The 15,661-nt window shown below is 48.0% G+C and overlaps 1 protein-coding gene across 48 annotated transcripts in view; it reads left to right on the top strand.

The window, feature by feature from the left end:
• The first annotated feature begins 1,419 nt into the window (after positions 1 to 1,419).
• Positions 1,420 to 15,661, top strand: part of SORBS1 (sorbin and SH3 domain containing 1) — a 254,758-nt gene continuing 240,516 nt past the window's right edge. For 28 of the 48 annotated variants that reach the window (XM_021943495.2, XM_021943508.2, XM_021943501.2 and 25 more), the window contains exon 1: positions 1,420 to 1,531. The gene's annotated coding sequence lies outside the window, so the exon portion shown is untranslated. The remainder of the gene's footprint in view (positions 1,532 to 15,661) is intronic. The other 20 variants (XM_017963129.3, XM_017944142.3, XM_017944130.3 and 17 more) reach the window with 5 other exon arrangements.

The raw sequence follows: 15,661 nt of genomic DNA on the forward strand, positions 1-15,661 counted from the left end.
CCCCAGTGTTTTCTCATTTGTACAGTAAGCTTCCAGACGGCTAGGAGTCTTCTTCTTCTTCCTTTTTTTTTTTTTTTTAATACACAGCAGAGGACACCAGGTGGTCACCAAAGACAAAGGGTCACCGTTCCCTGACATCTAAGAATCTTTGCTGATGAGCTTCTGATCAGTCTGTGCAGTCATCAAGGCCAGTCTTTTCCCCACCACCCACAGCCTGTTCACTGGGAACGTGTTCTGGCTGGCTGAATATTCTTGCAAGGGCAGTTGACAAAAATCAGTTGTGCTCAGCCCAAGGGGCGACTGTCTTATCTTCAGGGATGTGGGAAGCTGGGCATGGAGGGAGCAAGTTCCACACCAGTACTTGCTGGCTCTGCGACCTTGGGCCAGCAGTTTCCCCACTCTGATCCCTGTCTCTGTAACTCTGAGGGGAACTAGAGGAGGTTAGGAGAATGGTATAGCACAGTGGTTAGCGCTGAACCCCATCTAACACAGTGCCTTCCCTCCACTTGCAATGACCCTGTTGCATTGTATGCACTCTACTTTTCACATTGCAGAGGATCTTATTTATTTACTTGTTTGTCTCCACTAAAATGGAAACTTCCTGAGGGAAAAGGCCTTGCCTGTCTTGTTCTCTGCAGTTAACACCGGGGTCCAGCAATGCCACAGAGCCTCTAAATATATGTGTGTTGCATGAGTGAAATCTCAGAGCCTGGGTTCAAATCCTGGTTGCACCACTTGCTGTGTGACCTCGGACAAGTCACTTAAACTACACCTCAGTTTTCCCGCATAAAAATTGTAATTATTTTCAGTTTTCTCACTAGGAAAATATGGATTAGTAATCGTTCCTCTCTTATCAGGCTAAGAGGATCAAATGAGGAAATATCCAGCAAGCATTAAGCACACTGGTTGGTACAGAGCACACGAATGATAACAGCAAACGTTTATGTAGCACGACGGCCAGCAGGCACTGATCTAAATGCATCGCCTATGTTAACTATGTTAATCTTCACTAGATTTTACGAAATCGGTACTATTATGCCATTTTACAGATGGGTAAACTGAGGCCCTGGGGTTAAATAATTTATCACTGTTATTTTACGTCTAAGGTTCCTTCCAAGCTCCCCGTGGGCGACCCTTCTGAAGAACCAGAAGGCACGCCAGGCCAGCGTCCGGCCCGGCCAGGATTGAAAGGGTCAGTCGGCCCGCGCACCCGTTACCGGCGGAGGCCGGCGGGCTCACAATGCCAGGAGCCAGGCGCCGGACGCTTCCTCGCCTCCCATCCACGCACACGCCCCTTCCTGTCACTGCCGGGCCCGGCCCCGCCCCCTGGCTCCGCCCGCTAGCCAGGCGCTGCCAGAGTGGACGGTTCCAGAGGCATGCTAATGAGGGGGCGGGCACCGCAGCCCATTGGTTGTCCGCGGAGTGTCGGTGAAGTCAGCGCTGAGTCCCAGAAAAACAGAGCGGGGCCAGCTGCAGCGTGTAGTGCGAGTGGGGCGGACGCGCGCAGCCCGCCTGCCCGGCGACCAGCAAGGTAAGCTCGCGCCCGCCCGCCCGGCCGCGCTCGCCTGCTCAGCAGCGGCGGCGCCGGGGGTGTGCGCGGCCCGGCCCCCGCGGGCGGCGCCTTTGTTCAGCCCTCGGAGGAGGCGCATTTAAAGGGCCAGCTGTTGGAGGGACTTGGGGGACCCCCTCCCCCAGAGCATCCCCCTATGGGCACAGGGAAAGCGGTGGTTCCCCGCGGTCGAACCGTCCATCCTGCCTGCTCGGCGGATCCCCAGTCTTTCAAGGGAAGTTCCCCACGGTGCGGAGGATCTGGGGGCTTCCAGGGTTGGGTCTTTTTTTAATTTCCTTTTTTGGTGGGTGGGGGGTAGTGCGATCGTGGCCTCTGCTAGGAGAGAATGTCCGCCCGTCTCAGGGTGGCTGCAATATGGGTGGGTGGAGGAGACATCAAAGCCCGGATGGGTTTGTGCTGTAAAGTGAAACTACCAAGGAGGGGCACCTCTGCAGCAGCCAGAGGAAGGCGGAGGGAGCGAGCGGCAGGATGGAGGCATCTCAGGTGTGTTCATTCATCAGCATCCCCTGGAGAGGGCGGCGGGAGGGGCGCAAGGACGACGCGGCTGGCCGGACCCGCCTGAATGAACGGGGACGAGTATGCGCCGGGGACACCGCGCCTGCCTGTGCCGCCGGTGCCCCTTTTTCTCCCCAAGTGGCTGACAGCATCTTGCTAGGCAGCTCATCACCGACATGGACAGCAAGCAACTCCTTTCTCCGAATTCCCCGGGCATCCCCTGCTCCCACCTCGCTGCTTTCCGACGTGGCTTCCTTGATACGTGGTAGCGCCATTCAAGATAGAAGGGGAAAGAGACTTGAAGTCATTATGTTTCCTTCATGGGGGAATGTGCTGTCGAATTCTGCATCCCCATACATCCGCTGTCGTAAGATGGCTTTGAAATTCACCAGTGCCTGCTTTCTCCAGGCAGACAAGAATTTATTACGCTATTACATTGCTACATAAAAGCAGAAGGGATCCCACTGAGCGTGGCTCGTTTTATCCAGTCCTCGGGTTTTCCCAGCATGTTCTGGGCGAGCCTTTGGATTTTTGTTTTAAACACTGAGCGTTGGGATGCCCCTGTTGTCACAGGGGCCGACCTGCTGAAATTGCTGGAATTGGTTTCACCGTCAATAGGAGGGAGGTTCATCTAGAGACATCATGGAACCTATCTGGCATGTCAGGCCTCTGACTCCATCTCTCCCCTCAACCCCCCGCCCCCGCCCAGCCCCCCGCGCCCTTTTTCCTCTCTTAAGTGGAGGCGGGGGATGTCTTCACTCTCCTTGTGTTTTGAGCTCCTCTGCTTAGATTCAATTCTGTGTTTTTGGTTGGAAAGGTATCTTGGTGGTGATCGAAGAAAGGAGGGTTGGATTAAAAGTGGGGTGGGCAGCAGAGGGGTCAGCAGCATCAATGACAGAAAACAGATGATGGACATATCTACAGCCTTCAGACACCCATGAGGTAGATGGCTGTCTACAGAGTGAGGGGCATGTGTTTGGGCTGTGAGGGGGAGGGGTGGAGGAAGAGGATGCCCCCAGCAGTTTTCTGCCCCGCCCTCTGGATGCTGCCTTAAATAGCCCCTTGCCAACCAAGCTCTGATGTCTCCTTCTTGGCCTGAGGGGAAAGAAGGGAAGGGTTGGTCTGTTGGCACCTTTGCCCTAGGCACTGTTGGAGCAGATGGTTAGGAAACGGTTAGTTCTCCAGGGGTTGCAGAGAGCACATTTCTCAGCTGGAGGGCCCTGAGACCACTCCTCTAGTGACTTCCCTGCAGGGAATTAGCAACTGAAATGAAGTGCTGTCTACCCTCTGGGGTAAAGAGTTGGGGGGATATTGTCATCTTGTGGACTATACCCACCTTGTTGTGCCCTTTCCTTCTCCTGCTTGCTTTCATTTGTTGTAGTTGGAGAGTTTCTGTAAACTTTTCAGAAGAGATTGGGCATATTGGGTAGTGGGTAGGAGTTATGGGAAAGGATGAGCAAATTCTTCTTCCTGGTAGAACAAAGCACTGCTCAGCTATTCCCATCTTTCCCCTTCTCTAAAATAGAGTTCAAAACAGATAGCAGAGTCTAGGGCTTTCTTTGCAAAGAATGAAAGGGCAGGGCCAGGAAAGAAAGTTTTTATTGTTCAGCATTGATAATCATCGGGTCATCCAAACTTATCTCCTGACCCCTCCCTGGATGTGGAGATAGATTTGCTGTAGAGGGCACTCTATGGTAATTTAGGATTTGACCTGTCTCTAGGAGAAAGGCGTGGATGGTCTCAAAAAGCTTTGGTGGAGGAGCTCTGGGCCAGAGGCAGGACAGCTGGCTTTGGTCCTGGCCACCAATCTTTGGGGTTTGGGCTTCTGCTCTCTGGGCCTGTGTCCTTGCTGGTGAAGTGGAGGATGATAGGGCAGAGGGTCTTCCAGGGTTCCTGACAACTCCCCTGTTCTTAGAGTCACAGTTTGTGATGGCATTTTCAGGTTCTTTCCTGTTTGCTAAACTGATAATAAATTCAAAGTATTGCACAATGGCGTGAAGGAAGCATTCTAGGACGCAGGCTTCTGTTGGATTCACATCTACCTTTTCCTTGATTAGTGTGATTGGTGAGGTTTTACTGTAAGTACATAAATAATTCAGAGCTAGAATGGCCCAGAGTGAGAGGCACAGAGAGAGACCCCAGAGTGAGTGGTTGTCTGTGGGAGATGAGGATGCGATGATAGATTGCTGAGGAAAGGGAGTTTTTGTAATTTGTTCTCTTTCCCTGTGGATGTTTAACTTGCTGGTTTATTTATGGTTCTACAGGTGAACGTTTACCTATCTAGAAGATGAGAGTTATAAAAGACCTCTGTGATTGCCATGTTCCGCCCCCTCCCCTGCCAAACTGAGGAATTTGAGGGGTTGGGAGGTTTGGCCATTTTTCCAAGGTCGCACAGCTAGCAAGACGTGGAGCTGGGGTGGGAACTCAGGTGGAGAGATTGTAGATCTTGTTTCCACATGTATCTGGGTTTTTTTGTTTTGTTTTGTTTGTTTGTTTTTGTGTTTTGGTGGTGGTGGTTGTTTTGAGACTGGGTCTCACCTGTCACCCAGGCTGGAGTGCAGTGGCACAGTCACAGCTCACTGCAGCCTCGACCTCCTGGGCCCCGGCAGTCCTCCTACCTCAGCCTCCGGGGAACTGGGACCACAGGCACGCACTACCACACCCAGCTAATTTTTATGCTTTTTGTAGAGACAGGGTTTTGCTGTGTTGCCCAGGCTGGTCTCAAACTCCTGGACTCAAGCTATCCGCCTGCATCAGCCTTCCAGCATGCTGGGGTTATAGGCTTGGGCCACTGCGCTGGCCTGTATGTATCTGTTAAGCCTCCTCTTCCTCTGAGAGAAAGGATCCTAAGATGGAATAGGAAAACATGAGGAGTAAATAGGAGCACAGGAAGAGAGAGATTGGAGAAACAGACAAGAGAAAGGAGGAGGCTGGGGACAGGTTATGTGGGGAAGGGAAAAACACAGAAACCAAGCTTGGAGGAGAAAAGGATGGAGCTTGAAAGGGGGAGGCTCTATTGTCTCTGAAACAGCTGAGCTCTTCTGCAGCCCTTGGGCTGAAGTGAGGAGAGGTTTGGTAGACTAGAATGGCGGGTGGGGGAGTGGACTGAGAGTTCAGCCTCAACCTGAGACTCACTTGGAATCTCCTTGGGATTGCTGCTGTTGACCCTCAGATTGCAGTGTCGTGGAGGCTGCTCAGTTTCAGGGCCAACTGAGGCCTTTAGATCCATGGGAGCATGCAGAACGTGGACATGTGGAAAGTCAGGTGTGTGGGTGGTGATGCTGGCTGATGCTGAGGTGGGACTCAGTTCTGCTGAAGTCCCGGTTTTTTTGTAAATGCAAAACTCAAAACACTTTTCCGTGGATTTCTTTTCCGTGCAAACGGCATTTTCTCCTTGGATTTTCAACATTTGCTTTGAACGTTTTATGAGATGGTGTTTCACATACTCCCTTTTCAGAGGAGATACTTGGAGATGAATGATCTACTGAATTGTGGCTCATTTGGGGGAGCTTCTGGCTTGTGACCTAAGCTAAGCCTCAGAATTTTCAATGAGCAATTAAAGAGCTGCGAACAGTGGTTGACCAGAGCATTAACCATTCGAAGGCAAGGATAAAGGGTGATAATAGTTCAAGGTCTGGAGCTATAGCCAACAGCTGGCCATGAACAATGTAATTGACTTTGGCTAACTCTTCAAGCCCAAGGAAGTATCTCTGTGGGTCCTTTGGTGGCTGCCCGTTTTTGTGTGCGGTTAGGCATGTGGGCCCGTCCTTGAATCTTGCTGTCCCCCATTCTTCTTTTCCTACCTCTCCCTCCTCTATCCATTTCTTTTTCTTACCTCTTTCTCCTTGCCCTCCTCCCTCATTTTTTCCTTATTGTCAACAATATATCTTTGTAGTTTCTTTTAATCTCTTGCCATTAAAATGTAATGTTCTCTGTTCTTCATTTCAAATCAGTTGAGGGCCAGGCATGGTGGCTCACACCTGTAATCCCAGCACTTTGGGAGGCCGAAGCGGGTGGATCACCTGACGCCAGGAGTTCAAGACCAGCCTGGTCAACATGGTGAAATCCCGTCTCTACTAAAAATACAAAAATTAGCTGGGTGTGGTGGTGGGTGCCTATAATCCCAACTACTCAGGAGGCTGAGGCAGAGAGAATTGCTTGAGCCTGGGAGGTGGAGGTTGCAGTGAGCTGAGATTGCAGAGTGAAACTCCATCCAAATAAATAAATAAATAAATAAATAAAATCAATTGAGTTCAGTCTTTTTCGAATGTGTATGTGTTTTACACACAAAACAAAAAAGAGGCAAATGAACCAAATCCAACTAAATTGCTTTTTACTTCTGTGTGGCCTTCCATTGATTTATCCCCCCCACTTCTCCTGTGGTCAGCAGTGGCTTTTTATAGAAAAAAAAGTTCCCAGGTCTCTGTCATGCGGTTATTGTTTTTACAACAATAGAAAAAAGTTTCCACCCTTGTATTGTGGACCACAAGGGACACCCTCTCTCAAGGGGTGTACCCTGTTTCTAGGCTTCCTTCCATGGAAAAAGTGTCTTTAATGCATTCTGTAACAGAGGCCTGTACTGTAAGGGCTAGGGCTGCTGATGGCAGAGGTGGGGCTCTTCTCAGTGACTGCTGTACTGCTTAGAATAGGGGCTGGCAGGCTATGGCCTAGAGAGCACATCTAGGAAGAATTAGCATCATTGTTTTCTCTGTTTCCTCAGGCTGAGCTAACCTAACTGGCTGTAGCAGGACCCAGACCCTTTTGGAAAAGAATGAGATGCTTGTTAACTTTCTGATTAGTGTTGAGTGGGACCCAAGGTATGCCTTCTGCCCACCTTGGGAGGGTGGGCACCCACCAGCAGTTGCTGGTGTAAAGTCCCCAGATGCTTTGATGGATGGATGCTGTACCGCTTTATGCTTTTCTTCTGACTCTAATTAGTTACAGAGAGGATTGACTCTTGATGCTCAGTGGTCAGCAAGTACTTTAGAATCTAAAGTGGGCCCCGCAAACAAGAAGTCACCTTGAAGTTTGCAGTTTTGTATTAAAAAATCACATGAGTTTTATATTCTCTGTAATATATCTGTGCTGGTTTTAGTATAAAAGTATTTAAATTGCTTTACTGTTGAATACAATTGACGTTCTAGGAAAATGTGTTTATCGTGGGCCCTCATTTGTCCCAGCCCTCCCTAAATACGCGTATCAGTCCCATACCCCAGCTGAAGAAGCCAGGGAAAGGGTAGGCATCAAACCTGCTGGTGCTGAGCCTCCATGCTTTCCTGCTGGCTCTGCCAAACCACCAGATGCCCAGTCATTCTCTACTACAGGTCCCCAAAGGCCAGGCCCCCCTGCACCTCCCACCAGGACTGGTTCCCTCACCAGAAGACTTTTTTCTGCGTTTCCTGGCTGATGCCTTCTTCCCTCAGACTCCCCTCACATCTTAAAGAGATGCCTTTCAGCCGGGCGTGGTAGTTTATGCATGTAATCCCAGCACTTTGGGAGGCCGAGGCAGGTGGATCACCTGAGGGCAGGAGTTCACAACTAGCCTGGCCAACATGGTGAAATCCCGTCTGTACTAAAAATACAAAAAAGTAGCTGGGCACAGTGGCGCACGCCTGTAGTCCCAGCTACTCAGGAGGCTGAGGCAGGAGAATCGCTTGAACCCAGAAGGTGGAGGTTGCAGTGAGCTGAGATCACGCCATTGCACTCCAACCTGGGTAACAAGAGCGAAACTCCATCTCAAAAAAAAGGAGATGCCTTTCTTCTTGCGTTCAGCTTTCTACTTCTGTTGTTATTGCTGGTTCTCTTGTCTGTTTCCTCCCCCATATTTTGAGTTCTAGGAATAGAGTGAGTCTGTGTTTCTTCTCTTTTTAAATTAAATTTTAATTTGTATAAAAATTTTGCATATATATGTGTGTATGTATGTACACAGAGAGTTTCTTTTTTGTTTGTTTTGAGACAGAGTCTCCCTCTGTCACTAAGGCTGGAGTGTAGTGGCGTGATCTCAGCTCACTGCAACCTCCGCCTCCTGGGTTCAAGTGATTCTCCTGCCTCAAGCCTCCCGAGTATCTGGGACTACAGGAGAGCACTGCCACCCCCGGCTAATTTTTTTATTGTTAGTAGAGACAGGGTTTCACAATGTTGGCCAGGCTGGTCTCGAACTCCTGACCTCAAGTGATCTGCCTATCTCGGCCTCCCTAAGTGCTGGGATTACAGGCACGAGCCACTGTGCACCCCTGCCCCACACAGAGTTTCGAAAGTCAAATAGGCTGGGTGTGGTGGCTCACGCCTGTAATCCATTGGGAGGCTTAGGTGGGCAGATCACCTGAGGTCAGGAGTTTGAGACCAGCCTGGCCAACATGGCAGAACCCCGTATCTACTAAAATTACACAAAAATTAGCCAGGCATGGTGGCGGGCGCTGGTAATCCCAGCTACTCTGGAGGCTGAGGCAGGAGAATCGCTTGAACCAGGGAGGCGGAAGTTCAAGGGAGTGCAGTGAGGGAACCAGGGAGTGCAGTGAGCCGAGATCGTGCCACTGCACTCCAGCCTGGGCAACAGAGCCATACTCCGTCTCAAAAAAAGAAAAAAAAAAAAAAGTCAAATAATACTACTAGAAAAATATAAAGGCTGGCTGGGCACAGTGGCTCATGCCTGTAATCCTAGCAGTTTGGGAGGCTGAGGCCGGTGGATCACTTGAGGCCAGGAGTTCAAGATTAGCCTGGCCAACATAGTAAAACCTCATCTCTACACAAAATACAAAGAATTAGCCAGGCATGGTGGTTAGGATGTAGACATCTTTGAGGGGCTGCTGTTACTCTGTTTACAACAGTTACTTCTAATGCACTGAGCTGTTTCTCCTGATATTACTGTCATATTTATTGTTACCTGTTTACAATGCTGTTTTCTGATTGTTCATTTTAATGTTATTTTTGTTTTTCCTTATTTTTGTTTTTGTAGAGACAGGGTCTTGCTATGTTGAGACTTTGCTTGAGGCCAGGGTGGACTTTAACTCCTGGCCTCAAGAACTCCTACCTCGGCCTCCTAAAGTTCTGGGATTACAGGTTTGAGCCTAGAGGTTACTTTTAGATGTTTTGTCTTGATGTCTTACTATGGATTGCAGCCTCTCCTCTGCTCTCCAATACTTCCCTTTCGCCCTATTCTTTCATTATAGATAAATCACAATTTTTGATTACATTGATATTTGGTGCTGACATTATTTTGGCTGTGTAAATAGTGTTCATGACAGAGCCATATAGTATACTATAATATTTTCTTTCTTGTACATTTTTTGAGTTAATAATTATCTTACATTTTCTATTTACTTAGTTTCTATGTACTTGTTGCTAATTTGCAAAGTATCTGACAGCATCTTAAAACATTTGTTTTATAACATGTGTTCCTGTTTATTTATTTATTGAGATGGGGCCTTGCTCTGTCCCCCAGGCTAGAGTACAGTGGTGCGATTGTAGCTCACTGCAGCCTTGACCTCCTGGGATCAAGTGATCCTCCTGCCTCACCCTCCTGAATAGCTAAGACTACAGGCACCACCATGTCCAGCTAATTTTTAAAGTTTTTTGGTAGAAATGGAGTTTCACTAGATTGCCCAGGCTGGTCTCTAACTCCTGCCCTCAAACAATCCTCCCTCCTCAACTTCTCAAAGTGCTAGGATTACAGGCATGAGCCACTGTGCCTGGGCTTGTTCCTTTTTATTTTATTACCGGTTTTTTGGTTTTTTTTTACACCCCTTTGGAGACTTCCCTCCTATGGGTCTCCATTCTCTCTCCTTTGTCCTTGCCCATTGACCTCTAGGTCTGTGGCGTGACTCATCCTGGGAATTTCCTCACCTTATCCTGGGTGGAATCCTGTTTCCTCTGTTGATTTATTCCTCCACAAGTTTCTGAGAGAGGGTCTGTGGAAGTTGATCATTTTAAGCTTGCAGGTCTGAAAATGTTCGTATTCTACATTCATATTTGATTGGTGATTTGATTCATCTAGAATTTGAAGTTGAAAGCCATTTCCCTTAGAATTTTGAAGCCATCATTCCACTGTCATCTAGGTTCCGATATTACTATCAAAATTTGGATACCATTCTAATTCTTGATCATTTATGGATAACCTGCTTTTTCACTGAAAGTTTTTAGGATCTTCTTTCTTTTCCTGTATTTGAAATTTCCTTGCTTTAAAAATGATTGGCCTGGGTCTTCGGTGTGTGCCTTTTTTTTTTTTTTTTTTTTGAGGCAGAGTCTCGCGCTGTGTCACCCAGGCTGGAGTGCAGTGGCGATCTCGGCTCACTGCAAGCTCCGCCTCCCAGGTTCACGCCATTCTCCTGCCTCAGCCTCCGAGTAGCTGGGACTACAGGCGCCCGCCACCACGCCCGGCTAGTTTTTTGTATTTTTAGTAGAGACGGGGTTTCACCATGTTAGCCAGGATGGTCTTGATCTCCTGACCTCGTGATCCACCCGCCTCGGCCTCCCAAAGTGCTGGGATTACAGGCTTGAGCCACCGTGCCCGGCCTTTTTTTTTTTTTTTTTTTTTTTTTGAGACGGAGTCTCACTCTGTTGGCCAGGCTGGAGTGCAGTGGTGCAGTCTTGGCTCACTGCAACCTCCGCTTACCAGGTTCAAGCGATTCTTGTGCCTTGGCCTCTCAAGTATCTGGGATTACAGGCGCGTGCCACCACGCCCGGCTAGTTTTCCCATTGTTAGTAGAGACAGGGGTTTCACCACATTGGCCAGGCTGGTCTTGAACTCCAGACGTCAGGTGATCCGCCGCGGCCTCCCAAAGTGCTGCGATTACAGGTGTGAGTCATTGCATCTGGCCAGTGTGTGCCTTTTTGATCTGAAGATTGACGTCTTTCAGTTTGGGGAAATTTTCTTAAATAGATATCTTTTAATAATTTCATTTTCTCCATTTTCTGTGTTTTGTCTTTGGAATGCCTATTAGTTCAATGTTGGACTTCCTGTATCCAGTTTATAATTTTAAAATGTTTTATTTCCTTTTTTCATTTTATTATATTTTTGTCTTACTTTCAGAGAGCTATCTTCAGCTTTATCTTCAACCCTTTTCCATTTTAAACTTTGTGCTTTCATGTATTTATATGAAACATATTTGCATGTTTTACTTTCTAAGAGCTCCCTAGTTCTCTGAACACTTGCTTTTCTTTTTTAGATGACATTCTATTCTTGTTTCATGGGTGCAGTAAATTCCTTTATATTAGCGGTTTTTTTTTTTGGATGGTTTTCTGCTATTCCCTGCTGTCCCTTGGAAGATGTTGTTTCCTCTAAGTCCCTTTTTCCGCTTGTTTTGGTTACTGTATCTTCCATTGCAGCCATCCTTCCATGCATGCTGATCCTTGATTGTCTATGTATATTTTAAGAATGGACACCGAAATGCTGATTGGGCATCAGTGCCACAAGGAAGGGACTTGTTAACTTCATTGTAGAGTGATCCAGCAGAGAGCCCCCTTTTTCTCTACTGGAGCAACCTAGATATCAGCGCTGGTAGATCTTTTCTCTGGGGCTTTCCTGGATAGGGCTTTCTTGGAAAGGATTTTACCTGGGTGTGGGTAGGGTGGAGTGGGGTGAGTAACAGCCTGGCCTTCTTGGATTCTGGGAGCCTCCATGGGGAAAGGGGCTAGGTATTAGTCTGTTTGATATGCAGACTTTCACTCAATCCCTGGGTCTTTTGAAAGTTGCCCCCACCCACCATCCCTCTCTCCCATCTCTCTGCCTCCCTCAGCTGTGTCCCTCCCTCCGCTGTGTCTCTGGTGTAAGTTACCTGATCAGTGGATCTCCACCTTCTGCTGGCTGAGGCAGGGAAATCACCAGGCTGAGAAGATTGCAAGAGGGACCCTGGGTCTGACTGCTCTTTGTACCAACTTGCAGGCAGGCAGGCACCCTTCTTTTTAGCCCCACCCTGTTTCCCTTTAGAGTCCTTGGTGCCTCCAGTTCCTGAGCCGTCTCTGGATTCTGTGCCATGAGTTGGGCACTTGTTTAGTGGCTCCTGCCCTGCTTGAACTTAGCAGAGCAGACAACGCAGAAACCTAAATCAGCTACTGCATGGTGGTCAGCTCTCCACTGCTGTTGACATAGCTCATCTGCTGGGGTCTCTTTTTCATTAAGAAATGCATCCATCTACTGTCCTTTTAGTGGGAGTCCAGAAGAGAGCAGAGATAAACATGGGTGTTCAGCTCTCTGATTTGACCAAAAGTTTATTTCATTTCTTCATTCACACACTTAAATTTGTGCCTGATATAGGGTGTATTCTCAAGAAATGTTTGTTAAATGATTGAATGCCCGTTCCTAAGATGATATGTGTACATTTAGTCATCAGATTTCAAGAGACCCAAACAGAGAGTGTTACAAAAATAAATCCGTCGCTTATTCTGAGATAGACATAATAACAGGCAGCAGATCCTGCCTATTCTCCCCATGCAGTGGAGGATAAGACACATTGGGAGGGAGACAGTGTTCCAGAGTGTTGCTGTCTTCAGCCCTGTCAGTAACTACCACGAGTCACTTTGAGAAGTCCCTTAACCTATCTGGACCTTGGTTTTCCCAGCCTTACAATGAGATGTTGGTCAAGGCTTGATTCGGTTCTGTGCATTGAGCACCTGCCGTGTGCAAGCCATGATGATGGGATTCTCCACGTGTCTCTTCTAAGGCAGCCAGTGTGGTGGTTTGTATGTGTGTTTGTTTTGGCATGGGCCACACTGAGTTGATTGTGTTTGGTTTCTATGTCTTTCTCCTGGCTTAGTTCAGTGCCTTGTACAGAGTAACTCCTTTGCACATTTTGACTCTCCCTTTTTCTAAACCGAGGGCTCCTTGTGAGCACCACATCGCCATCCTCTGTATCTCCTGTGTCTGCCACCGTGGTTGGTACAGAGGGGGTATGTAGGAAATACTGGATTTTTCCACTGAGGAGTGGAAAAGAACTATGGGCTTGGAGAACAAGGCTAGCTTGTTGAGGGTCTAGCTGCACAGTCCCTGGCCCACTTATGGAGTTGGGGGACTCAAATGCATTGGTATTAAAATCAATGGAGACAGCAATTCTGGACCCCAGCCCTGACACTAGAGGATTGTTTTCTCCCAAACAGATAGTAGTCATATATTTGTTTCAAACAGCACAGTGGAGTGGAGAAAGACTGTTGTTACCAGTTGAGATCAGATTCATCTTAACCATGAAAATGAATTATAGATGTATCCCTGCATTAAGGTGTTTAAAAACATTTAAGTGTTTTTTCATAACTTCTTTTGGTTTTCCCACACTTGTGAGTTTATGTGCCAGGACTAGTGACTAGAAATTTTAGGGAGATTGATTTAGTTCAGTGGAAGAAATTTTTTATTGTAAGAGCAACTTCCTACCAGACTGCATTAGGAAGCCCTGAATTCTGTGTCAAGCCGAGGCTAAATGTCCACTCGCCAGGGAACATGAAGAATTGATGCCTGTGTGGGAGATGAGGTACTATTAGAGCACCTGTAAAGTCCTTTGCTTTTGATTTGTTCATCAAATAGTTATTGAGCACCAGTTATAGACCAGCGTCCATGCTGGGCTCTGGGAATATAGCAGCGAACAAAGAGAAATGGCACCTACCCTCTTGGAATTTATAGCCTAGAGCTGAGCTGTCCAGCATAGTAGCTACTAGCCACATGTGGCTATTGAAATTAATTAGTTTGAAATACCATTAAAAATTCAGCTTCTCAGTCATGCTAGCCACATTTTGAATGCTCAATAGGCACGTGTGGCTAGTGACTGCCCTATGGTCAGCATGGGCAGTTGTAGAGTGTTTCTGTAATCTCAGGAGGATCTCTTAGGCAGGCTGATCATAGAGCTAAGATTCTGTGTTTCTAGATCACATTTATGATTAGCATTTCATGGTGGAGGCAACTGAGGTACAGAAAAGCCATTTGCTTGAGGTTATGTGGCTGGATGGGACTGAGCTAGGAACAGGTCTCTTCTCTTTGAGTGTGGCTCTTCTCTCCCTGAGGTGAGGTGGGGCAACTGAGAGTGTAGTCTTTGCACTCAGGCTGCCTGGGTTCAATTCCTGGCTTTGCTACTTCCTAGATTTGGGTCTTAGGGCAAGTCACTGCCCTGTGTGCCTCAGTTGTGTCACCTGTGAAATGGAGGAAGTAATAGCAATAGCACCTGCCTCACAGGATTGCAGGGAGGATTAGATGATCCAGTCATTCCAGTCTTTAGAACTGTGGGCTGGGCGTGGTGGCTCACACCTGTAATCCCAGCATTTTGGAGGTCGAGGTGGGAGAATCACTTGAGCCAGGAGTTCCAGACCAGCCGGGGCAACATAGGGGAGACCCCCATCTCTACAAAAACTTGAAAAATTAGCTGGGTGTGGTGGTGCAAGCCTGTAGTCCCAGCTACTTGGGAGGCTGAGGTGGGAGGATCTCTTGAGCCTGGGAGGTTGAGCCTGCAGTGAGCCATGATCACAGCACTATACCACTCCAGCCTGGGCAACAGCAAGACTCCATCTCAACAACAACAACAACAAAAAAAAAAAAAAAGGGAAAGAAAAGAACTATGCCTGACACATAAATAGTAATCACTCAGTGAATTCTGATTACTATTATTGAGACTGAGAAGGGGACAGAAGGTATAGGGAGAGCCAAGGAGGCATTTTCAAACAGCAGAGTGGAGGGGAGAAAGACTGTTGTCAGGAAAGGCTATGCTTTTAGAGCTGACCGACCACCTGGGGAGGGATATGCAATGGAATGTTTCTCAGCCAGGGGCTGCTTTAGTCATGCAAGCTGATGTGAAAATGCCAGTATGTCCACGAAGCCCTCTGAGTGTCACAACTGGTCACTGGTCCTCTGAATAAGGATCCTTTCAGTGTCTCCTTTCTCCTGGCTTGTCCGCATGTAGGCTGGTCCCCACAGCCCTTTCCCCTGTCCCCATACATTTTTTTCTCCCCTCACTACATCTCCATCATGGAATGGGTGGGACATTTACCATCACCCCTGTGGAGCAGAGGGCTGCATTGAAGGAATGCGGAAGAGAGCAGGGACAGAAGCCCAGCTGGGCCCTGGTATTTTCTTGGAGGTTTCTCTCTCTTGTTGGTGTCATTCCCTCTGTTGCTCAGTCTTTCACAGTGTTCTAGGGGTGCTCCATTTTGCTGGATGAAGAGACAGAGAGCTCTGATGTTAGCGCCAGGGATGGGAGGGTGCCCATTGGGTAGGTAAATCTCTGCTTATATGTGGAACTTTGGCTTAAGAAATACTTTATTTATTTATTTATTTATTTGAGACAGCATTTTGCTCTTGTCGCCTACGCTGGAGTGCAATGGCATGATCTCAGCTTACTGCAACCTCTGCCTCCTGGGTTCAACCTCAGCCTCCCGAGTAGCTGGGCTTACAGGTGTCTGCCACCGCACCCAGCTAATTTTTTGTATTTTTTTTTTTTTTGAGACGGAGTCTCGCTCTGTCACCCGGGCTGGAGTGCGGTGGCGCTATCTCGGCTCACTGCAAGCTCCGCCTCCCGGGTTCACGCCATTCTCCTGCCTCAGCCTCCCGAGTAGCTGGGACTACAGGCGCCCGCCACCACGCCCGGCTAGTTTTTTGTATTTTTCAGTAGAGACGGGGTTTCACCG

Source organism: Papio anubis, chromosome 11, assembly GCF_008728515.1.
Source record: "Papio anubis isolate 15944 chromosome 11, Panubis1.0, whole genome shotgun sequence".
Classification (NCBI taxonomy): domain Eukaryota; kingdom Metazoa; phylum Chordata; class Mammalia; order Primates; family Cercopithecidae; genus Papio; species Papio anubis.